Source organism: Callospermophilus lateralis, chromosome 8 (assembly GCF_048772815.1).
Source record: "Callospermophilus lateralis isolate mCalLat2 chromosome 8, mCalLat2.hap1, whole genome shotgun sequence".
Classification (NCBI taxonomy): Eukaryota; Metazoa; Chordata; class Mammalia; order Rodentia; family Sciuridae; genus Callospermophilus; species Callospermophilus lateralis.
The window spans coordinates 14564412-14591912 of NC_135312.1; positions in this window are offsets into that span (position 1 = coordinate 14564412).

The following is a 27501-nucleotide window of genomic DNA, read 5'->3' on the forward strand; positions in this document are numbered from 1 at the left end:
GAATAAAGAGAAGAAAAAAATTAGGGTGCAGGTGGAGTAGAAAGAATATAAGGGAAAGTCTAAATTCTAATGCATGTTCAACTTGGTTTTAACCAAGGACTTTGTACAAGGCTTTGAACTTCACATGTCTGAATTTCTCATAGGTAAAAAGAGAATACTCATTTGCCAGATTGTCCCTCTAAGCATTAAAAAGTCGTTTTTTAATAACACATCAGAAATTTATTCATTGTGAATTATAAAATGTTATGGTCTGAATTATGTCCCTGGAAAATTCATACGTTGAAGTCCTAACCCCAAGGACCTCAGAATGAGACCATATTTGGACGCAGGATCTTTAAAGACATAATAAAGATAAAACAAGTCTTATGAGTGGGCCCCCATCCAGTATGACTGGTGTCCTTATAAAAAGAGTAGAGTAGATTAGGGCAGAGACACAAAAAGAAAAAAGTGTGAAGACACAGTGAGAATGTATGGCCTTGAATGGCCTGCAATTCAAGGAGCAAAGGCTCCTGGTCCAAGACCTCAAACCTAGAGAATCACAGGAAAACAGATTTCTCCTGGATAAGCCACTCAAACTATGATATTTTGTTATGGAACCCTTCAGAAGTCAGACTAAAAGTCTAACGAGAGATTTGCACAAAACACTCTAGGACACCACCTGCTAGCATCCTTCTCATCCTACTGAAGTCTGTAAAATTCTTTTTCCATCTCTTTTAAAAGAATGTGAGCGTTAAGTGTACTGGAAACATTTAAAAATTTAAGATTTTCTGTAGATCATGAGGCTCCCTTGGGAAGCCTCTACTACCTAATCTTACATATTGATTGTTAAGATGTTGTCATAAAATAAGAACTTACAAGCCAGAGGTTTAACACTATAAAATTTACCATGAGCTTGTCATGAAACAGGTCTGGGGGTAAGAAAGAAAATATACTTGCCAGTGACTTTTATCATCCAATTTTTATCAAAGTGGTCCATGTTCTTTCTCTCATGTAAGTTTTCATGGGTGATCTATAACCTCCTCCTCCATCATTTGGCCTCTTGCATTCAGTTGTTTAATCCTGGTGATTTCCTTTCCTGGACTTCAGTACAACTTCCTGCATTCTCACTAGGTCAGCAATTCCTTTAGTTTCTTTCTGCAGCAGCTCATTCACCTACCTTAGAAATCCTATTGGTCTGGTCCTGATATGACCACACAGGTGTCCTCTCAAGGGTATTCCTATCTTGTCCACAGGAAACCCTACAGCATACTTGACAATACTGTGGGGATGCAGCCTGATTCAATTCGGCCACCTCTCCTTTGGCTTGTCTATCAGTCATTATATAGGCCTCATGTAAACAGGTAGTATAATTAGGTTTGATTCTAACACAAGACCACTATGGGCCTATCTACAGAAAATATGTCTCAATCTTTCCAAGAGATTTTACTGGGTTGGTCGTAAGTCAGAGCTGCTGGGTGACCAAGTGTTCTACTTTGCTTAGGACTGTCCCAGCTTTAGGGGTGAAAGTCCCTAACCTGGAAACCAAGAGAGATATTCATGATATCTCTTCCTGGAGAGGTAGGGATTAAGTTTTACAGCATAAGTCTCTCTAAAAAATATCCTTTAAAATATCTTAATTCCCCTTTTTATTCTCAATATGGGAGAAGGGGTTAAGAGTTTTATTATCGTTTGTTTCATAATCAACTTCTTTTTTAAAAAAATATTTTTTAGTTGTTAATGGATCTTTATTTCATTTATTTATATGTGGTGCTGAGAATTGAACCCAGTGCCTCACACATGCTAGGCAAGCTCTCTACCACTAAGCTACCACCCCAGTCCCTCATAATCATCTTCTTTTTCAAGTTGAAATATATGGCCATTCACACATTTTACTTTGATATTATCATTTATATATATTATTAGTATTATTTCCGAGATTGCCGCAGAAACTTTTTTTTAACACCATGTTACACTTTTAATTTTTTTTCCCTTACCAACCAAAATATACATGATTATAATAACTATTATGTGCAGCACCTGCTAGAGTGTTTCTCTAAGTTGGCTTCCTGGAACAGCAGCAACAGTACCAACTAGCATCATCTAAAAATGATGATGCTAGTTATCATTTTAACAGTTAAAAATATAAATCCTTCGCCCATAACAAAGACCTCCTATTTCAGAATCTTGGTCTTGAGGTCCATGCTTTGAGAAACCTTGCAGGTAACTCAAGATAAGCTCAAGTACAAGAATCCACTATTCAGGTTTTGGTTCTTAACTGCATCTGAATATTATAATCACTTGGAAACCTTTTCAAATCAAATGTTGGGGCCCAGATACTCAATTTCATTAGTATCTCAAGCAGTAGTAGAATATTAAAAGTTGTCTTGATAAATCAAATAAGTAGACAAGGTTCTAAATCATTCACCTACATCTACAAGGCTTATTGAATCTCTTCATTGGAGAGGAGAACTGTTAGCTGTTTCAGAGCAGTAAGAGCCAAGGACTATATAATTTTTGGATCCTTTACTTCAAGTCAGCCTGCATGCATGTTTAATTATATGTAAACAAAGTGTTCCAGTCCACTCAATCTGTTTCCTCACTACTATATTCCACTTTATTTTCCATTTCTTTGCATTCATTTGTTTAAACATTATGAAATTTCAAGTTATAGAGATGCCATCAAAATCTGGAATTACAGTTCCTTTTTATTTGTGTGTGGTTATCATCTGTCCTGGCCAGGGGATGCAGAGCTATCTGTCAATGAGCAGCCAGACTTGGAAAGGCATTCACATATGTTTACTTGATGCTATGACAATATGCTTTGAGGAATTAAAAGGGGATGGTATTTATTTCACTAGACTGCAAATCCTGTAACAACTTACAGTGTATATGTTATCAACGATAGAAGGAAATATGATCATTTGCAAATAGGTACATTAATCTGCAAAAGGCCACATCAACCCAGCACAAGTTAGGGCTCTTCAAAACCATTAAGGCTATTAGTTCTGACCAGAGATAAGCAGAATAAACAAATTCTTGCTGAACTGGAATCAGTCCTGCTGCCTTTCAACATATTCCAAAGAAGGTTCATGAAGCCCAAAGATTTCACTGATGTTTTCCTTTTCCATTGCTTTGTTTACTCTACTCCTTCCATGTCAGAGGAACTTAACATTTGTGTTGCTAAGGGAGCTTTTCACAGAGTCTGTGACTCCTCTGGTTGACTTTGAAAAAAAGGAGTTTAAAATATTCTTGGGTTTTGGACTGTGATAATTTGACCTTGTACATAGAGATAAGCCACATTTTAGCTAGAAGCAATTTAGGTTAAAAAAAATCAGAAAAAAAGTGCCTCAATTATTCAAATAAATGTTAATGCTAACTCTGTTCTTCAATCTACAACTTTAAGCAGGCCTCGGAAACTTGCCCCCCACCAAAAAAAATTAAAAGTTAAAATATATCTAATAAGAACAGCTTTGCTTTGAATTCAAAGTCCTAAACCAGACAGCAACAACAACAACTTTTAGGGAGTATACATGTCTAGTATTCCCTTTAGGGATTGCTAAATTTTGGTCCTTTTGTTGGTATGAACAGGTGATAGCTTATGGAGGTGTTATAATTCTATATGATAAAAACATGTTTCAAATTAAAAACTGATTTTATGTGAGTTCAGAAGCTAAAAGAAAAATCTAAAGGAGAGGCTTACTTAATCTGACTCTGCATAGAAAGCTCCACTAGGAATGTTTCACGACCTTTCCCACTCGGTTCTACAGATCTATAACTGGTTCTCAAGAGAATTTATAGAAATATTCAGGGTCATGGATTATATTGGTGTTTTCCACAAAAAAATTGATCCAGTCAATTCTTCCCTATCATCATTACTACCCTGTTCCTACATCTATTACAGAAAAAAGAAATGTGGTTGAGGAGAAATTTCATACTAACTTAACTGCTTTCATTGTGTCAAATGCAGAACAATTATTTTATACTTGTTCAGAAAGAGTATTTTATCCTTACAGCTAAGTAGTATTCCAAATGGGTAACTCACTGTAATGACACCATAAAATGACCCAAAAGGTAAAAGTCATTTCCAAATGTTAATACAGAGTTATGTGACTCCACCTATGGCATCCTGAAGGTCAAGGTACTTAGAGATTGTGCATAACTTTCAACAGAAGATGAAAGCTTGTAGCCCGATTTTCTCTCCTATGGGCTTTAACGTAAAGCCCATAAATCTTACACAGATGAAGAGAAAGAAGTAGCCCTTTGTTAAGGGGCAAAAGGGAAAGTGTTCTCACTTTAAAATCCAGAAATTCCGTCGAGATGCCCTTTGGAGCTAGAATAGGGTTAATTAGGCTATTTACATGAAACTCATGATAGAGTGTGATATTTAATCATGTCAGTGTGACAGATCATTAGGAGATAAATCACTCAAGCTACAGTACTACTGTTACCTTAAAACTACAGCACAGATATTGTTGACAGCATTTACAATTGCACCTATTCATTTAATTTTTTATTTAACAGAAAAGAAAGCAGAAGGCAAATTTGTGCACCAGCCAATCTAGCCTGCAACTTCTGGCAAGGGAATAAAATTAGGATTCTGCTTCTCAATTATAGGGTTAAATTGAAGTTGTAAAAAATATGTGGTTTGGATTCTTTTCATGTTGACTGATGGCAAATACAAGTCTTAGCATTATTGGGAAGTACCAGGACATGGTTATGGTCTTCAAGGGTTGTCCTTATATTGCTGTAGGAGCAGTCTCCTAAGATTACACTTGCCCCTCAGAGGTGCTTGCGTGCCTAAGGAAAAAAAAAAAAACAATTAAATGTGCTGAGTCTTATTCTAAAGCATTTATCTTTGAATAAAGCAAAATGAAAACACTGGGGCAATGGTCTAAGTGCATATATGCTGTTCTTAAATGTCCTGTCCATTGACATTTACAAAAGAATCAGGAAAAGAACTGTGAAGAATATAAAATTTAATTTTTAGTAAAAGGCTAAGTAGTTTAAATTTATGTCATATGACATATTTATATTTTTATAGTGGCAAGACCATTTCATGTCTTATTTCAAGAGAAAATTAGATACCACCAGATCTAGCCTTTGCTCCCAAATTTGAGTGTGTGTGTGTGTGTGTGTGTGTGTGTGTGTGTGTATGACTGTCAGTAAGTTTATTTCCTGAAATTGGATTTGTATGGAGTCCAGTGATAGGATGGGTGTGTGAATGGGTATGCAATTTGATAGGACTGTTGAAAGAAGTCTTGAAGGACTGCCGTGTGTTATTAAATAAGCAAGAAATTAATCATCAGCAGTTTGCATGGCAACACTGGTTATAATTTAAAATTGTGAAAGGGAAGGAGCGAGTTATATGGCTCCTTCTTACCTGGACACTTTCATACTTAGGAATTCTAGAATACCAGCCTTAAACCTTATTTCTTTAAATTATATTCCTTGAGATAGTACCTAGCTGAAGAGTAATTTTTCCATACTTTTTACATTAACTATGAACTTTTACATCATGTTTGTCCAAGAAATCTAATGAACTTTAGAAGAAAATTATACCTCAAAAGATTATAAATGTTAGAAAGATGATCATACCTTAGTTTTTCCCAGTGTGATTAAATTTGCATGATTTCTGTGAGATTTTAAGAACAGGTGATAAGGTTACATATGGAATTGGAAGTCATAGATTAAGCAACTTTCCCATGGACACAAAATACATGCAAATTATGGGTTTGCAATCTCTGCTTTTACTCCAGGCACGACATGGCATCCAAGATTGGAAGACTAAAGGTACCTTTTTGCACCAGGTTCCTTGTGGCCTTTGTCATCATCTTTGTGGTCAGCAGAAAATTCTTGAAGTTCAGCTCTTCTGCAGTCTAACATCTCTGCTGACAGTCTTCATTGATTTAGATATTTTCTCACATAACACATTACCTTAACTCCAAAGCTCCCTTCCCTAAAAGATAGAACTGTGAGCATTCAGTCCAGAGCAATGCAAGAGCAGATATTTTGAAACCTGGATGTCATCTGAGAATACAATATATTCTATAATATATTCTATATTATTCTATACATAAACAATAATATCATAAATGCAGGTAAGTAGAACTACCAATGGGTGAAATAGGGAAGAGAAAATAAGAATCCTGTTACTTAATACAGAAGACTGAAACTGTGTGTGCATGTGTGTGTGTGTGTGTGTGTGTGTGTGTGTAGACATACATGTTTCAATAAAGCAACATTTAAATTTTTCAAAACAATTCGAGGGGCCAAGGGAGATGTTGGACAATGGGTACGAAATTTCAGTTAGACATACATAAGTTCAATAGATCTATTTACAGCATAGTACTTAGAGCTAATGACACACTACTTAAAATTTGCCAAGAGGGTAAAATTTACATTGAGTGTTCTTAACTCAGAATGATGATGATGATGATGATGTTAGAGAGAAAGATGATGAAAGATATGGCTATGGCCTTAATGGTCTCATGGATATATACTTATCACCAAACTCATGAAGTTGTAACATTCAATACAGGTAACTCTTTTTACATGTCAATAATATCTCATTAAAATGGTTTAATTTTTTAAGAATAGATAATTCCTCATTCTAGTTCCAGAGAAGTGGCTAAAAGGAAGTAAGCTGGTCACATATGCTTTTGTTTTTCTGAAACATACTATTCTCACAGTTCCATTCTGCTGGGACTGTTACTTTCCTAGAATTTGCAATCAATTTAAAATTGGCCACTATTCTAGATCAAGGGAGAAAAATCAGTAATACCACAGTGTCCAAGACCTGTTTCTTCCATCTTAGCATACTGCTCACCAAGCCTATACAAACAGAACAGATCATTCGAGGTTCTCTTGGTATCCACACTACTGCGTGAGGAGTGAATGAAGAATCTGGTCATTTTTTTATTCAACTTCTAATAACTTCTAGACCAATTGTACTTTTTCCTTAGAATAATGGTGAAACTAGTTGGAAAGAGGCTGGTGACTGAGGAACACTCTACTAAAAATTGAAGCCTAAAATCTGTGATCCAGACTGTGTTTGGTGTTTCCATAAAAGGAGGAAATTTTGGATTAAGATTAAGCATTTCTTCATTGAAAAGGCTGCTAACTACTAGTCCTGAGAGTGGGGCAGAGAAAAACTCCAAGTTTCACAATCACATCAGGGGTTAGTACCTACAAGTGGCTGTCAGGGGCAGGGGATGGTAGGGAAGGATTGAACCAATGAGGCACAAGGTGGGAAGGGGTGACAGAGAAGAAAGAAAAGAAGAGCAAGGTAGAATGAGTGGCAGTAAAGTGGAAGACAGCAGCATTTAAAAGATAAACCTTAGAGGCAGTTGCTTTCTTGCTTAAGGCTGATAGGATCAGAGACTCCAGATTAGAAGGGACCCATCAACATTGAGCATATGATCCCACTGAGGGTTCCTCAGTAGCTAACAGCAGAGGGTCAGCCATCTTCATCCTGGATTAGCTCACAGGACAAGGCAGTTTGAAACCACATGAACAATTCTGATCTCCCTCTTTCTCTGTCTCCCATTCCTTTATACTTTTGAGCAGCTCATACTCTACTGAATCCCATTCTCACTGTTTGTCTAGTAGATACCTTCTGGCCCTCAGAACTCAGGTCAAGTGATAGCTCTTTAATGAAGCCTGACCTCACCTTCCCTCTCAGTCTAACAAAGAGATCCCCCCTCTATTTCCCATCACATATTGAACAAATGCTTGTTTCTCTCTCCTAGGACCCACTGATTTCCCGAAGATCAGATTACCTTCCTTGGGCTCCCCTTTCTGGGACTTAGGGGAAGACCTTGCAGAGGAAATGGTACAAATATTTCCGAATCAATGAATCAAAACCTGCCATCCTGTATCCTCCAATCACTGGGACTCCTGATCACTCAGGAACTTTTTGTCAAAATTTATCTAATGCTTCTAAAATGTAATATTCATCAGTTACACCTCCCATTCCTTCAGTTTTCTTTCTTTAGCACAAACGTTTCGGTTCCTTAAGCCAGTGGTCCTCAAACTCAAATATAGAACAGAATAACTTAAAGGACCTATTAAAAAAGCTATTGCTGGGTCCTGTGTCTAGAACTTTGAACCAGTGTCTGATGTGGGAAAATTTTCAAGTTTGCATTTCCAACAACTGCCAAATGTTGATGACACTAAGCTCAGGGACCACGGTTTGAGAACTACTGCATTCAGCTAGCTGGGTCCATTGTTCCTTTATCCTCCTGCCTACTTTATCTTTCTGTTTTTTTTTTTTCTTTTCCCTTTCTTTTTTTCCCCCTTGGAATTTCTTCTCTTTATTTGTTTAACCACAACTGAGCATATAGCTGGAAATACAGATGTTCTGAAGATCATACTTGGAGAAACAATGCGTATGTGCATATATGTTCTGTGTGCATGTGTGAAATATGAACTTCCATTAATTGAAATCATTTTGAGAGTCCTTAATTACTAAAGTCAATAAACCATTACATGTTTTGTTGAAGGCAATGCTGAACATATTTGTCAATGGGCTTTAGTATCCACACATTTCTATTGTATAGTACCCATTTAATTAACCTTTGTTGCATATACTGGGCTCTTTCCTAGGCACTGGAGACACAACGACAAAAAAGAAGAAAAACTTTCTCCCTATTCTGAAGAAAATTTACATCTTGTGTTTTTATAAAAGGATAAGAAAAATGATACAGTATGTGAATTTAGTGATCTCTATAGTTTTAGAATTATGATTTTTGAACAGGAGACTGTTTATTCTGACTTTCTACATGTCCTGGATTTAAAAACAAACAGCTAGCTGAAATTCAAACTGCTCATAACAAACCTTAATTTGTTTTATTCTTTCTAGAATTCTAATTATGCAATGATAGAATTGCACTGAATAATTAATCAAATACTAAAACTATATAAAATGCTTAAAAATAAAGTCCACTTTCTTTAAATAATTTATTTGGGGAGAGGGAGAACTACCAATTACTTATGGAACTCTGAAAATAAATGAAAAGGATTATCCAAACTTAAGAGTATGGTAATGTGTTTTATGTAGTAGTTATATTCCTTTTTTAAGTATACACAGCTATTTAACATTAAACAAAGGTATATTAATCATAATGACAAATTCCATAGATATTTTTGTATGTTTAATTGTAATATTAGCAATGAATTTTGTTTAAGGTATGATTTGGAAAATTACACTGTTGTGAATTGGTTTTTATACAATTACATTGTCCTTCATACTTTCATTGTGAAATGATATTTAATATGAAACAAAATATTAATCTATAGGAGATTATGAAATTAGTAATCATCTATAATGCTTGATTAAACCAATATATTCACAACTCAATTATCTCTAATTCATAAATATTGCTGCTAAATGTGTCAGAAACTTTTTAATTGTGTTTATTCTTCCACACATCAGTAGAAGCTAGAATACAAGCAAAGTTTTAGGTAAACTGTAATCTGTTTGCTATAAAATACTTAATAATAAACAGACATCTAAAATGGCAAGTCCCTAAAATCCTTTATGAAAGAAAATGAAAGTCAATTCTCTGTGATGATATGTCAACTTGATATGGTGAAGGAATGCCCAGATAACTAGTAAAACATTATATCAGGGCGTTTCCATGAGGATATTTCTGGAGGCGATTGGTGTTAGTGAGCTAAGTGAAGCAGACCCACCATCACTAATGTAGAAGGGCATCATCCATTTCCTTAACGGTTCTAATAGAGCTAAAAAGACAGAGGAAATGTAAACTCAGTATCTTTAATTGAGCTGAAACACATATTTTTCCTGTCCTCTGACACTGACCTTCTTCCTGGTCCTAAGCTTTTTGGGTTTTGAGTGGACTTACATCATCCCCATCTCAAACAATCCCCATTCTCAGGTCTTTGGAAAAACTGAATCACATAATTGACTTTCTTGGTTCTCAAATTTGCAGATGGCAGATCATGGAACACCATGTCCTCCAGAAACATGTGAGACAATTCCCATAACAAATTTTCCATTATAGGGGCTGGGGATGTGGCTCAAGCGGTAGCGCGCTCGCCTAGCATGCGTGCGGCCCGGGTTCGATCCTCAGCACCACATACCAACAAAGATGTTGTGTCTGCAGATAACTAAAAAATAAATATTAAGATTCTCTCTCTGTCTCTCTCTCTCCCTCTCTCACTCTCTCTTTAAAAAAAAATTCCATTATATAATCTATGTACATCCTATTGGTTCTGATTCTCTGGATGACTCTGAATAACTCAATTTCTTTGCTCATACTATAATACATATCTGCAGGATGCTGGCTGCCACATTTGGAAAATACAAATGTATTACCATAAGATTCTTCTTCTCTTTCCCAACCAGCAAAAAATGTTCCTTGTCCTAAGATCCATCTGGAGGTCAAACAAAAGAAATGCAGAATAAAACCCTGAAAAGGCTTAGAGAACAATACCCTGTGCTTTTTGTGCCTGTTTGGAACTGTTATTGAGAGAGGATCTCCTCTTTGGTATGGGGCAGGTTGGCACCAAGACTGGCTGTGGATGGGGTGAAACACAGCAGAACTTGTTGGACTTCTGCTTCTATTTCTTACCTCCAGCTCCTCTAGGGAAAAGTGATCCACATCTGAACCAATCATGCAGTGTGTCAGAATTCAAGATTAATATTTTATCCCATCCTGAACATCCGAGGGCCAAAGAAAACTAGATCAGGAGATGATTAAAAGCATTTCCTTGAAGGCAAGAAAAAATATGAGGGGTCATAAATAAGCTTGAGAGTCCAGGCAAATAATTTTAGTTAAGGAAGCACCATTGTCAGAGATAAATATGAACTGAGTGGACAGTGGCAAATTGAAGATTACATGTCCCTTCTAGATAAAGAATAACCATTTAGACCACAGATGGTCACCATGTTGTGAGAATTGGTATGCCACGAATTCAGATATTTCAACAGAAGCCAGAAATATGATTTTTATTAGAAATTTACCAGTGTTTAAGTGTTGCTTCATTTTTAACTCAGTTCAGGCCAAATGAAACACATCTGTGACCATTTATGTCTGACCCATCTACAATCCATTCTCAACACAATAGAATGACTTTCTTAATACACAAGTCAGATAGCTGAGAATTCTCCAATGTCTCTCTGTTTCACCTGGAATAAAATCAAACATAATTTCATGGCTTGTATGATCTGTCTTCATGCCTAGATTTCCCCACATCTCTCCTTCTGCCAAGATTCTATCTAACTCAAGTTCTGAACTTCTGCAGTTCCCTCTGCCTGGGTTGTGATTACATCACATCTTCACAGAACTTCTCATTTCTGTGACCTCTGTGTAATCCCCCTTTCCTCAGAAAACCTTCTAACATAGCCTGCCTCCCCGACTTATCCTCTGCCCACACCTTCCCCTCTCCTTCAAGGTTTTATTTTCTTCCAGGATATATGACTATCTGAAGTAATATCTATGTGTTCTGTTACTTCATTGTTGTTTCTGGAATATAAGTTCTATGAAATCAGAGACTTCCTTTTGCATTCAGGCATGTTTAGCATGATTTGTGGCACATAGTAGGTCTACAAGATATTGAGCTTTTTCCTCTTAGCTCCCTTCTAAAGTCTACTCACTGAAGCTGAAACTTGGCAAACCACATGCCCATGGTCCACTGGATTCCTGTTAGTTTCTGCCCATTGAGGTCACCGAGAGACACTGGAAGGCAGAAAGATGAAAGATGGAATAGCTTTTTCTGGTTTTCCTGTTGTTTGGCAGCAGCCGTTGATTCTGGTTTCCAGATGTTTTCCTCCTTCTCACAACCAGGTTCAGAGATCCATCAGAAACACCAGCTCCTGCCAAGCAGCAGCCCTCTTGACAAAGTTCCCGGTCACACCTCCACAAGCCCTGCCCTCCTGAGTATTCACTGCTACCAAACACAGCAACAGCCTCCCCCAGAGTCCCAGTCTTCATCCACAGTCCCCACACTCACTTCTCCTTCCTCTTCCTTTGAGCTTTCAGCCCCTGGCTGTGCCTGCTTCTGTGGTTCTGTTCTTTGGTCTACATCATGGTTCCCTTGATAAGGTCTCAGTCCTTCAATACTACTTAATCAGCCCCTATACAAAATCCTCTCTGAGCTGGGATTCCTGCCTTTCTTACAGGGGCTGGACAGAGACAATAGGTATTTAATAAATATTTAACATGTTTACGAATAAATGAATGTGGCCAGCAGACATCCAGTTTGCAAGATGTGCCTTGGAGAGCCTGCTCACAGGATTCTTGTGACAATGAATCATCTTTACACAAACACAATCATGGCATATTTTCCCTTTGAGCCACTTGAATGTCTTGGTTAAATGCCACATGTTCCATCTGCTCTGACTGTCCCTCCTGGGCCAGATTATGATCTTTACAGAACCTTACACATTGAGAGGATTATGGTGACTTTAATGATAATTCAAAATAACAAATCTATATAGGCAGAAATTTAGATACAGATAGTTGTAAATTAAGTGAAGACTAGCAAAGCTTTTATTTTCTCATGTTGACTAGTTTAATGCTTTTTAAAGTTTCCTTTTAATATCCAGATCATTCCAGGTAAATGTCCTTCCACTTCATTTTTGATGTCTCTGTTTCCTGATGTCCGAATGATGTGCTCTGTCTCTTGCACAATCCATAACTCCACTAACATTCTTAAAATAAGTAGATACAGAAAATATGGAAATACCTAACCCTGAAATGATTCAAGTAAACATTGAACTCTACCTCTGTATTTTTTAAATTTTTTATTTGTTCTAATTACTTATTCATGATAGCACAATGCATTTTGATTCATTGTACACAGTGCCAGCACAACTTTTCATTTCTCTAGTTGTACATGGTGTAGAATCGCACCACATGTACAGTCATACATGTACCTAGGATAATGATGTTCATCTCATTTCACCATCTTTCCTACCCCCATTCATCCACCCATTCCCTCCCTCCCCTTTGCCCAATCAAAGGTCCTCTATTCTCCCCATCCCCCCACACCCACATTATGAGTCAGCATCCATTTATCAGAGAGAACATTTGGCCTTTGTTTTGGGGGGATTGGCTTACTTTGCTTAGCATGATATTCTCCAACTCCATCCATTTACAGGCAAATGCCATAATTTTATTATCTTTTAATGCTAAGTAACATTTCATTGTGTATATGTACCACACTTTCATTATCCATTCATTTATTGAAGGGCATCTCGGTTGCTTCTACAGTTTATCAATTGTGAATGGTGCTGCTATAAACACTGAAGTGACTGCATTATTGTAGTAGGCTGTTTTTAAATCTTCAAGGTATAGATCAAGGAGTGGGATAAATGGGTTAAATGGTGGTTCTATTCCAAGTTTTCTAAGGAATCTCCATACAGTTTTCCAGATTGGTTGCACCAATTTGCAATCCCAGCAGCAATGTATGAGTGTGCCTTTTCCCCCCACATCCTTGCCAGCATTTATTGTTGTTTGTATTCTTGCCATTTTGACTGGAGTGAGATGAAATCTTAGAATAGTTTTGATTTGCATTTCCCTACCTTATAGAGATGTTGAACATTTTTTCATATATTTGTTGACCAATTATATTTCTTCTGAGAAGTGTTTGTTCAGGTTCTTAGATATTTTATTGATTGAATTGTATGATATTTGGCATTAAGTTTTTTGAGTTCTTTACATATTCTGGAAATTGGTGTTCAATTGGATGTGTTTATGGCAAAAATTTGCTCCCAATATGTAGGCTCTCTGTTCACTGATTATTTCTTTTGCTGAGAAGAAGCTTTTTTGTTTGAATCCATTCCACTTATTGGTTCCTAATTTTATTTCTTGCACTTGAGGAGTATTTTTAAGGAATCGGGGCCTAATCTAATATGATGAAGATTTGGGCGTACTTTTTCTTCTATTAGGTGCAACGTCTCTGGTCTAGTTCCTAGTTCCTTGGTCCATTTACAGATGAGTTTTATGCATGGTGAGAGATAGGAGTTTAGTTTCATTTTGCTGCATATGGATTTCTAGTTTTCCCAGAAACATTTGTTGAAGAGGCTATCTATCTTTTCTCTAATGTATTTTTTGGCATCTTTGTCTAGTATGAGATAACTGAATTTATGGGGGTTTGTCACTGTGTCTTCTATTTTGTGCCAATAGTCTACAAGTCTATTCTGGTGACAACAACATGCCATTTTTGTTACTATAGTTTGGTTTAAGGTCTGGTATTGTGATGCCTCCTGCTTCACTCTTCTTGCTAAGGATTGCTTTGGCTATTCTGGGTCTCTTATTTTTCCAAATGAATTTCATGACTGCTTTTCCTATTTCTATAAAGAATTATGTTGTTTTTTTAATTGGAATTGCATTTAATCTGTATAGAGCTTTGGGTGGAATAGCCATTTTGACCATATTGATTCTGCCTATCCAAGAGCATGGGAGATCTTTCCATCTTCTAAGGTCTTCTTCAATTTCTTTTTTTAGTGTTCTATAGTTTTCATTGTAGAGGTCTTTCATCTTTCTTATTAGATTGATTCCCAAGTATTTTATTTTGTTGAAGCTATTGTGAATGGGATAGTTTTCCTAATTTCTCATTCAGAAAATTCTTCACTGATGTATAGAACTGCTTTTGATTTATGGATATTGATTTTGTATCCTGCTACTTTGCTGTATTCATTTATTAATTCTAGAAGTCTTCTGGTTGAATTTTTTGGATCCTCTAAGTATAGAATCATGTCATCAGCAAATAATGATAGTTTGAATCCTTCTTTTCATATTTGTATCCCTTTAATTTTCCTAATGTATCTAATTGATCTGGCTAGCATTTCAAGGACAATGTTGAATAGAAGTGGTAAAAGAGGGCATTCTTGTCTTGTTTTCATTTTTAGAGGGAATGCTTCCAATTTTTCTCCATCTAGGATGATGTTGGCTTTGGGTTTAGCATAGATTGCTTTTACAATGTTGTTGAATGTTTCTACTATCCCTAGTTTTCTAGTGTTTTGAACATGAAATGGTGCTGTATTTTGTCAAATGCTTTCTCTGCATTAATTGATATGACCTTATGATTCTTATCTTTAAGTCTATTGATAAGATGAATTATATATATTGATTTTCATATGTTGAACCAATCTTACATCCCTGGGATGAATCCCACTTGAACATGGTACACTATTTTTAAATATGTTTTTGTATGTAATTTGCCAAATTTTATTGTGAATTTCACATCTATGTTCATCAACAACATTGTTCTGAAAGTTTCTTTCTTTGATGTGTCTCCGTCTGGTTTTGGTATCAGGGTGATACTAGCCTCATAGAATGAGTTTGGAAAAGTCCCCTCCTTTTATATATCATGGAATAATTTGAGGAGTATTGGTACTAATTCTTCTTTGTAGGTCTTGTAGAACTTGGCTGAGAATTTGTTTGGTCCCAGGCTTTTCTTTGTTGGTAAGCTTTTGATGATGTCTTCTGTTTTCTTGCTTGAGATTGATCTGTTTAAATTATGTATGTCTTCCTGGTTCAGTTTGTGTAGATAATATGCCTCTAGAAACTTGCTGTTGTCATCATGGTTTTCTATTTTACTGTAGTATGAATTTCCAAAAAGTTTCTAATTATCTTCTGTATTTCAATAGTGTTTGTCATGGTATTCCCTTTTTCATTACAAATTTTAGTGATTTGAGTTTTCTCGGTCCTTCTTTTTGTTAGGGTGGCTAAATGTTTGTCAATTTAGTTTTTCAAACAACCAGCTTTTTGTTTTGTCAATTTTTTAATTGTTTCTTTTGTTTTAATTTCATGATTTCCAACCTAATTTTAGTTATTTCCTGTCTTATGCTTTTTTTGGTATTGGTTTGTTCCTCTTCTTTTAGGGCTATGAGATATAATGTCAGGTTGTTCATTGACTTTTTCTTCTTTTAATGAATGAGTTTAACACAATGAACTTTCCTATTAGTACTATCATAGTGTCCCAGAGATTTTGATATGTTGTATCAGAGTTCTCATTTACCTCTAAGAATTTTTTAATCTCTTTTCTGATGTCTTCTGTTATCCAGGTATCATTCAATTGTGTATTATTTAGTCTCCACGTGTTGGAAACACTTCTATTTTTTTTATTTTATCATTTATTTCTAATTTCATTCCATATGGTCAGATAGAATGCATGGTAGTAACTCTATTTTTTGCATTTTCTAAGACTTGATTTGTGGCATACTATTTGGTCCATTTTGTAGAAGGATCCACATACTGCTAAGAAAAAGTGTACTTACTCGTTGATGAATGGAATATTCTATATAGGTCTGTCAAGTCTAAAGTATGGATTGTTTTATTGGGTGCTATACTTTATTTGTTTACTTTTTGTTTGAGAGCGGTGAGAGAGGTGTGTTAAAGTCACCCAGTTTTATTGTGTTATGGTCTATTTGATTCTTGAAGTTGAGAAGGTTTTGTTTGATACACATAGATGCCCCATTGTTTGGGGCATAGATATTTATGATTATTGTGTCTTATTGGTTCCCTTAAGTAGTATGAAATGACCATATTTATCCCTTTTCACTAACTTTGGTTTGAAGTCCACTTTATCTGATATGAGCATGGCAACCCTTACTTGTTTATGTGGTCCATGTGAGTGATGTGTTCTTTTTATTTTCCCCCACCTTTCCCCTTCAGTCTGTGAATGTCTTCCTGTGAGATGACTCTCTTGAAGGTAGCATATTGTTGGGTCTTTTTTTTTTTTAATCAAATCTGCTTATCTATGTTTTTGAATTAATGAGTTTAGGCCATTAACATTCAGGGTTATTATTGAGACATGGTTTGTATTCCCAGTCATTTTGGTTTATTTTTGTTTTTTACCTTGACTTGGTTTCTCCTTTGATTGGCCTTTACTCTAGTGTATTTCTTCAATTTGTCGATTTTCATTATTGTTTTTCCTTTTCTCCTCATGGAATATTTTGCCAAGAATGTTCTGTAGTGCAGGCTTTCTTGGTGTAAATTATTTTATCTTTCGTTTATTATGCAAGATCTTTATTTCTTCATCAAATCTGAAGCTTAATCTTGCTATAAATAAGATTCTTATTTGGCAGCCATTTTCTTTCAGAGCTTAGTACACATTGTTCCAGGTTCTCCTGGCTTTTAGGATCTAGATTGAAAAATCTGCTGAAATTCGAATTGTCTTCCCCTATATATAATCAGATTCCTGTCTCTTGCAGCCTTTAAGATTCTGTTCTTCTGTATGCTAGGCATTTTTAATATAATGTGCCTTGGTGTACATCTTTTATAATTTTGTACATTTGGTGCCCTGTATGCCTCTTGTATTTGATTTTCCAATTCATTCCTCATGTTTGGGAATTTTTTTGATATTATTTCATTGAAGAGACTGTGCATTCCTTTGGTTTGGATCTCTGTGCCTACCTGTATCCTGATAAATCATACATTTGGTCTTTTGATATTATCCCATAATTTTTAGACGCTCTGTTAATGGTTTCTTACCATCTTCATTGTGTGGTCAACTTTCTTTTCATGATTGCATATTTTGTCTTCACTGTATGAGGTTGTGTCTTCCAAGTGATCTAGTCTGTGATGATGCTTTCTACTGAGTTTTTTATTTGGTTTATTCTTTCCTTCACTTCAAGGATTTCTGTGTTTTTTGTTTGTTTGTTTAGAATCTCTATGTCTTTCTTGTAGTAATCTTTTGCTAACTGTATTTGCTCTCTTAGCTCTTTGATGGTGTGATCAATGTTTGTCTGTATATGTTCTCGAATCTCTTTGTTAGAGTCATCAATTTTTGCATATTTGCTCACTTAGATCATTCTTTAATTCACAGATCATTTTAATTATATACATTCTGAACTGTTTCTCTGACATTTCATCTACTGTACTATCAATTCTATTGTTGTAGTATCTTGGTTTGTTTGGGGCACTTGTTTCCCTTACTTTTTCATGTTGTCTGTGTCTTCCTCTCTTGCAATGCAGATCTGAGGTATTGTAGTTTCTACCCTATAGTCTTTTGGTGTCCCTTCAGGTTACCAACACTTTACCTTTAAGAGGTGTATCAATGTTGACAACATCCAATGCAACCAATATGCATCCATAAATCAATTAGCTTCTATTTTGACATTTGCAGTTTTGTTGCTATAAACAGAAATGATGAGTCTAGTTATCTTCTATCATAGAGCAATTAGGTTTGCGTAATGGCTTATTTATAGTTTCTAATGGTAGATGGAGGTAGAGCAGTGTGTGTGGGGGGGCATAGGCTGTGATGTTAATGAGGTAGGATGTGAGAATATAGAGGCATTAGACTATAGAACTAGTGAAAGGGTAATCAACACATTGGCTATTCGCAGGAGAAAAAGAGACAGAGGCAACCCCATGCAAGTGTACCTCTCCCTGTTACCTCTGCAAAAGGAAGGTGTCTCTTATCACACTAGTATAGATACCTCTGATGCAACCAGGCCCACAGGGACATTGGTGATAGTTTACCAGATCCTGGTTGTTGTCTGTAGATAGAAGCAGCCATGTCCCTTTTTGGTGACTGCAGGAGCGTCAAGCCTATAATTACCTTAATGTTGGGCTTATAAGACCCAGTCAGTATCCCAAGGTAGAAGCTGCCCCAGCTAAAGAAGGTAGAGGAGGCAGCAGAGGTACCCCAAGATGGTGGTGGAGGTGTCCCAAGATGACAGACAACTGCTTTTAGAGATGGGTTGTTGGATGGCATTGGGTGGCCCATTCTGTGATGCTACAATGTGGCATGCGGGGCTACAATAGGCAGCTGCCTTCTGGCCCTGTCCAATGTCCCATAATGGAAATTACCACATAGGAAGTGCTATGGCCATGACCACAATGTCTCAAAATGGAGGCAGTTTGGGTGGAGTCACACATTGGTGAATAGGTAACCCTGTGCAGGTTCCTCTCCATGCAGGCGCGGTGTGGGTCGGCCTCTCCAGTATGGCAGGCCACACAGTGTGGATCTCTATCTCTGTTTTTTTTTAAACCTCTAGAGATCCCAGGCTCTCAAATCAACTTCTCCATAATATCCTGAGGCTTACACACTTGTTGCATGTTCGTTATAAGCTACTGCATAAGGGTTGTGGGGCAGCTTAGTTGTAGAGCACCTTTCCAGCATGCTGAAGGTCCTGGACTCCAGCCCAAGGGCTCAGCACCCAAAATATACATATTTGTTTCTGACTATCTCAGACACCTTATGCATATTTTCTCATTTTGCCTCACAAAACCATATGACCTAGAGTTACCTAATCTTATTTTCGTCCTGACAGAACCAAAGAGTACTGAATACCCACAGACCCATCTTTAAATGAATAGGTCTCTGTTAGCGTCATTAAGATAATACACTATGTCAGGAATTCCTCTAGATACTTTGTATGTTTTAATCACTTAATCATTCAAATAATTCATTTTATCCTCATTTTACAGATAAGGACACTGACACACATATCACACCCAATTCACTCAGCAAATAAATAGCTGAAGTAGAAATTAAAACCAGAAATCTGGTTCTTTCTTTAATCATTTATATGCATCTACCTAGAAAATGACACTTAAATCCCTTTATTAAAGTTATTAAATTTCCCACATATATACTAAGAAAACGCTTTGCAAATTAATGTCTCCTAAAAAACCTATGTTATGGAAGCCACCATTCACAGATTATCTACAGATTGTTTCCAAAATGTTTAAATAGGACCATTTTTTTCATGTCAGTGTTAGTAGTCTTACTTTTAATTTATCTTATTTGACCATACAAATGACAAAATATTGGGATTAAGCCATTATTTTTTATACTTCTTGCTATTTTTTTTAATACCTTCCTATCACCTATAAGATAAAATCTATAGCTTGACCTTGTCTGCCAGTCCCCACTTTTCCTCTCCACTCTTGATTTTGATCACTTTTCTCCAGGATGATATCCAACCACATGCGTCTTTCTGTTTCTCCAGCAGTTCCAGAGATTTAACAGGTAAGCATCCTCTGGCAAGAATGTCTCTCTTCCCCCATCAATGACTGGTAAATCCCCAATGGTACTTCAGATCTCAAAGCCACTACATCTAGAAGACTTCCTTAGTTAATCCTTGCCCCTGGGTGTCCTGTAGTATACCTGGGTGTTTCCCACACTTCTCCTTCAGAGCATGGATTTTACTACTCAATTCAACTTGCATTCAAGTATTAAACATGGATCTCCCACAGAGATAGAAAGACTTGTGAGATGAGAGCCTGCCTGTTTCATTCACTGTTCAACTCCCAATTCCTATCAAGATGGAAAACCTACAGGTATGTTTTAGGAGTCCCAAGATATAGGCAGCTCCTTCAGTCTTCTAATATGAGTAGTGAAAGTTTTTTTTTTTTTTCTGTCTGTTGAACCTGGGAAACACTATAATGAGAAATTATAGTAATGAGTAATGCTCAGTTTCTATTTTCCAGACACTTTGGTAAAATTTTTGACATTTAGAACTCAGTTCATCATCACAACACTGTGAAGCTGTTATTATGAGATTTATGTTTGTGTGTGTGTGTGCGTGTGTGTGTGTAAAACCCTTTCCCTCCAACCAGGGGGTTAAATTTGGTGAATAATTGATGCTGATCCAGACTAAGCCCTGAGGATATCACTTACTTGAAAATGGTCTTTAAAAAACTTTCCCTAACAGGAAAATTGTTCTGGCAATTGAATCTCCTTGAGGTTTTAAACCAGAGGAAAATGATCCCCAACCTCTGAACAATGACCACCAGGGTGAAAGGTTATTGGCTCACAGGAATCCCCAAATCAAGCACATACAAAACTCTAAAAAGGAGTCCAAACAAACAGCATTAAATATAGAGAAGTGCCACAGTTTTAAAGTATGAATCGATGTCCTGACTTTGACACCTAAAATTCATCTGAAAGTGTTTCTTTGTCCATCACACTTCCTGTTATTGCCTCGACAGTAGAAGAAGGGCTGCTATCAAGGCCATGGAAACAGGTTCACATGGTCAGACAATTTGGGCTCTGCTAACAGAGGTAATCTAAAGGCTATAGCAATTACATCTGTTTTACTTAAATGCCTATATCCAAAAAATTCATAGAGCTCAAATATAACAAATATATTAGCTCAATCTGCATGTCATGGTTTTTACAAATAAGCACGAGGTATATGGAAATATTACAACATCCTTCCCTTGGGTGATTTTGTGTTTCTGGTATTCTTTTATACAAAACAGGTTGACTTGCTATTTTTTAATTTACTAACCAAGTCTTTGTGGATTTCTTTAAAAATAATATTTTCCCACAAGTCTGGTTGAAGGTAGTGTCATGAATCATTCCTATATACTTTGAAAATAAAATTTGATTAATTACTATAATAATTGTTCTAAAATTAAGAAGTGAGATAAAAGCTCTACATGACATTGTAATCTAAACATTTTTGTGATAAGAATGTGGCCATTGAAGTTTGAAGAAACATACATGTTCCTCATATAAAGTACTTGATACATTCCACTTGCTTTTCTGGGTATATACAAATCATTTGGCACTTTAAGAAGTCATAATCTATGTTCAGTCAGAAGTAATAGTTCTTTGGGGTTTTATGTAAAGAAAGAACCATAGTCTTCTGGCTTCAACTCTAGAAAATTTAGAGAAAAGAGATTGCAGAAAAAGAATGAAAGATTAAAACTAATGAGAAGGCAAATATCTTGAAAAAAATTTCTTGGGTTTTTAGAAAACAAGAAGTTGTTCAAGGTTTCTTTGACATAAACCAATAGAAATTTAATAGATGCAAATTCTTAATGAATCTTGAGTTTTAAAAAATCTTAATAGTATTAATTACAACTAACAGGGAGAGACAAGTAACAAATAAATTTAACAAATAAATTAGCAAAATAAATAGTTTATATAATAGAGAAAAGCAAGGCAGAGAGAGAGAAACCTGGACCAGTCACATCACAAGGTACACGTGACAGCTTTTATATGGAGAGAGCCAGAATGAACTCAGAGACAAAATAACATTTTCAGAAAGTACTGAATGTGTAAAAACTGACATCATGAGAACCTGAGGTTTCTGTCAGAAAGGACAAGTCCTGTCCTATCCATGAAGTGTAAGTAAATTTGGAGAAAACATTGCATGATACCCATTTTTTTTTCCATATATGAATTCTGTATGTATGAGTTTCTCTCTTTTCTATTGACTTTGGATATAAAAATAAAAATTGATAATGGAAATTTGGAGGTTAAAATTACACCTGCTTTCAACTAATTTGTTTTTTCATGTTGTATTGCATATTTCATGTATTTAAATATTGTTTTTTCAGCTATTGCCCCAAAGACCCCCTCTGGAAATGACATACTACATCTCTGTGGAATATATTTCCTGCATTTACAACATACACAATAAAAATATAACTCTATAGTGTCTGTGTTCCATCAACCATAGCCTATTTTCTAATTACAGTATGTGTATGCTCCTTTTAAAGTTGATTTTCTCTGTATGTGAACATCTTACACTTGTCTTTAGATCTTTATTTAACTTGCCTCTATTCCATTTAGAATATTTTTATTTTTCAAGAAGTCTGTATGTTTATTATTAACTATCAATATGGGACTGTATTTAAAATAAAAAGCTATTTAAAGAGCAAAAAAGAAGAAAAAAATCCTGTTTCCACAACTCAATTTTAAGGAGATAAAATTTAATTCTGAATTTTCAAATATATTCATTGTGCTTCACATTTTACATGGAAAGAAACAAAGACCAAGATACTACATTGGTAATAATAAGTTAACTAAACGAGCATGTTAAATTATTAAATTTGGAGAATACATTGTGCTTATTATGTTACTTACCCTTTCAGTGAACTAGAAAATGAATGCGGTCATTCCAGACTGGTTAAATTGGAAATATATTTTATACAGATGTGTCTAATGTAGTTTCCTGGCAGAGGAATAATGCACAAAACTTATATTTGTAAGTATACAAATCTGGTTTTATATTACAATGCAGCTCTGTAAAATCAGATTTTCCCCTCCACACTTTGTTTTTCACTTTCAGGACATATTTACCTTCTTTTATCTTTTAAAGTATTTTTATTAAAACACTATTTTTCCAGATCCCTCAGAGTTGGTTTCATTTATGATTAGGTTGGAGGTTGAAAATTAGAATAGGAGGGAATTTAAGAATAAACACTGAGGAATCTATTTAAAACCAAGGGATTCACTCTCCTTAATTAGTGTTAAATTGATTTTTACAAAATCCTATTTCTGCTGCCAACTTACTTGAAATTCCGGTTCCTTCTTATTTTGTTTTGAATTTTTTTTTAAATGCTAACTAATTGCAATCCCATCTGTTAAGACAGCTAGACAGCGCTAAGATGTCCATTTCAGTTCCTTTGGCCATTTTCATTAGTTCTATCCAGCCCTGAAAACAATGAAAAGTGTATCTAGGGCAACTGTATATTAAACTCTTTGATACCTTGAATTTTTTTTATGTATTTGTATTTCTGTTCTAATTTCTCAGTTATTTTGTTTTCATGTGTGTATTTTAAAAGAAATTTCAGTAAACTACAGAAATGCAATACGTGTTTGTTGGATTAACTTTGGGATTAATGAACAACAGTGATAGTTCACTATGAAACCTTAAAACAATATATAAGAGAAGAATGTCTACTCCAAAATACATATATTTAAGCCTAATCCCTTTTAAACAGTAATTGGAGGTGTCTTCCACCATGTGAGGACACAAGAACACTGCCATTTATGAACTAGGAAGTGAGCCCTCACCAGACACAAAATCTACAGGCAATTTGAGGTTGGATTTCCCAGCCTCCAGAACTGTAAGAAGTGACTTTCTGTTGTTTATAAGCCACCAGTATATCCTGTTACAGCAGCCTGAGCACACTAAGACAGAGTGGTTCCAAAACTATTCCATTCCAAACACATGGAGTTTAAATATGATAACAATACAAAGGTTACTTGTAAAGTCATAATTGATTTACAATGAAATCACTATAAGCATAAAAGAGCCATCAGACTCTATTGTAGAACTAAATGTAACTAACATTTGTTTCTTCTCTGGGTATTCTATAAAGGGATAGCTATTAAATATTAAAAATTAATCATTTTTCTAACTAAGGATTCAGAAAATATAGAATCCAGATCATTCTGGATAATATTTTTACCACTGGATTAATATATAATGGGTAAGAGAGTGCACATCCTGAACTGGGTCTTTAATTTACATTCAGTTAGTCCAAATTACATGCTGTGGAGAGGGATGGAAATGCACACTTAGATTTCTTGAGGTACTCCCACACCCCAAACTGATGAAGTTCAAGACTGGCCCTTAGTAAGTTATTAAGTAATCAATCAATAGTTTGTTTGTTTGTTTGTTTTACAGCATCACTTCACAGTTTCCCTGCCTTCAGGATTTCCTCACAGCTAACATACACTAGAAAAAATTCCCAGATGACTCCACATTTTGGAACTTTCTGTACCAGTGGAGAGTCGAGCCAAAGCAAAGCAAGGCAGTTTACATCCAATAGCATAGCAAATGTTCTAAGAATTTACAGAGGAAGAATGCACAGAGTGTCTTGGACTGGTAGCTGAAGGTTTTCCAGAAACAGTGAGAACTGAGCACTTCCTGTCTGCCGGGTACTACACTAAGCATGTTATACATATTTTTCCGTTTCATCCATACTAAAGTGGCTAGTAACGTGTCTAATACAGATAATAAAACTCAGGCTACATTCAATTGCATGTCATGTTTAAAATCACAGGTACTTAGTCAGTGACTGGAAAGACCTTCTTTCATGCACAGAGACAACCCCGGTAATTTCTTTCAATATTTTCTTGCAGAAGTGGAAAGAATGATGGCACTAGTGATAGGCAGGGAAAAGTGGTCAAAGACTTGGGATCTCTGCTTCCTCCTTAATGAGCAAGTCCATTCTACATTCAAAATCAAATTTCTGGGTCTTATTCAAACATAAAATTTAAAACTAAATATGAGCAAAGAGTACAAAACGAAGTCAAAGATGATGTTCATTTAAATAATGTTTATGCATGAATCACTAGATTGGCAATAGTTTTGCATTGCCCATGGCCATTTGGCTGGTTTCTCAGCTGAAAGCACTATATGTGAATTTTATATTCCTCCCCCAACCCCATCCCCATATCCATCAGGACAGGAATTTACTATCAAATCTGGATACTGAAGGAAAATCTTGGCAGTCTGAAAACACTAGGTCAAGAATAATTACAAGACATTAACACAATTTCATACCTATCACAATTGAGAAAATCACATATACTAGAAAATTATAACCATTCTTAATGACTCCTTCTTCCTCATCTCTCAAAACATTTCTTACCATCTCCTACAGACTTTTCATGTGCAAAGATTTTTGAGGTTTCCTTTCTGGAACCTCTGTCCCTGACTTCCTTTGAGCCGTCAATTCTGAGTTGTACCTTAATTCAATGAAAATGCATTGAACCCCTACTATGCTACTGGCACTCTTTCAGGTATTGGGCGGAGGTTGGGGGGGGGTCACAAAATTAGCATATGGGTTGAATGTAAATTCCTTGAAGGCAGAAATCTTGATTTCTCTTTTTTGGTTATATTGCTAGTTCTTACAAAAGTGCTTACATAATAGAAGACATTCAATGATTGTTGGCTGAGTTAATGAAAACAGACTAAATCTCTGTTCCCGTTATATAATATTCCAATGTGTGTGTGTTGGCGGGGAGGTGCCCAACAACCAGAAATAAGCTCATTTTAGTCTACAGGCTAATACAATGCATAGAGATTAGGCACTGTAACAGATATAATAGGATCAATTGTTAAGAGGAATGGTTTTTAAAATAGGGTAGTCAAGGAAATACTCTCAAGTGAGCTTTTACTTGAGCAAATATCAGAAGGATCTGAGAGATGACATGGCCTTCTGAGGAAAGAACTTGCAAAAGCCCTGGGTATGGAGTATATTCTGCATTTTTATGGACCCAAATGATTAATCAAGCCAGAGTAGTATGATCCAGGAGAGAGAATAGAAATGGGGGTCAAGGTCAGGAGTCAGTGTCAGCTCATGCACAGCTCCAGGGTCCACAGGAAAGGCTTTGGATTTTAATCTGAATGTAATTAGAATACACTGAAAAGATAGGAAAAGAGCAATGACCAGATTTGTCTTTTGTTTTAACTGGATCCCTCTGGACAGTAAAGGAAGAAGCTAGAAGATAAGGGAGAGGTGATTACAATAGTCTAGGCAAAAAATGATGTTGAAATTTAGCTGAACTAAAGTTCAGCACCTTCTGTGCTGACAACACTACTCCTGCCCAACTCATGAACCACCCCAGGGCCAAAGTGGCCTTCCTGGTATATTCGTATAATACCTTGTAAATTCCCTATTCAAACTCCCTCCAGTCTTTACTACAATAAATATTTCTTCACATTGTCTTCAAATCTCCATTTTTTTCCCTAATAATTCTCGGCATGAGGGAGGAGTTTGTCGACCTTTGCTTTGAACCTCTTCATAGTTGTGAGCCATATGTGTTGAAACCCCCAGGCTACTAATACAAACTTGGGAAGGAAGACAGGAAATACTGACTAGGAATATATTGAAAATAGAGAAACATAATGATTAAAAAAAAAGTGCCAGGTGCCATGTCAGTTTGTGATCAAATCAAAGAAAATCTTTAATATCTGCAGAAAAGTTTGTAAATTGTATACTTGAGATAGAAACAAGGCAAATATTTTTAAGGGAATCCGCTAAAAAAGCAAAGTTTAGAAAAGCTTTTCCTAGCAGTTTTGGAATTCTGTGATACCACTGCAAATTTAAAAAACTGGGCTAAAAGCAATTCTATGGTAGGAACTTCTGAGATTTCAAACCCCCAGATAAGGCAATGTAGCATAGTTGTAAAATACCAAGGAATATGGCTGCTGGCCAAGTTGGTATGTAGTAATCAAAAATGCAGTGACTCATTTTGAGCAAAGGTGTCATACAGACTGTGATATACCAAGACATAAGTCACAGATGGCAGATGACACTTCTAAGAACATACAAACATTAACACACTTGCAGCTCTGAAAGGAAAAAAATGATAGTACGGAAAATCTTTGGAGGACAGGAAGTTTTGGTGCAGTCAGAATTTTACTGTGTCTACCTATGACATTTTGGTAAGGCATATGGTCTCTCAGCAGCATAAAAGTTTTATCGGTAGAGGAAATATCTCAGGTACTACATAGGATCATGTGGACTCAAAAAAATGGTGAATGGGTCTGCTTCTACCCCATTCTCTGAGTTTTAAATTAATGTCATTAGCTTTTCCTGGCATTTCTGCTCCCAGGTAAAGGCCTGCCTTGGAGAGATATCCGAAGCCAATGGAGAACAGGAGACACTGATAACACTAGCAAAAAAGGCAAAGGAGAAGAGATATTTAGATAAAAGCAAGAAGTCCTGAGTAGCCGAATAGCAGGGTACATGAGTGCAAACAGAGCAAATGCAGCAGGTGAGATAGGAAAGGTGTTTGAGTCCAGCTTGAATATGGCATGCTGAGCAACATCTCTATCCTGCTTGTGTT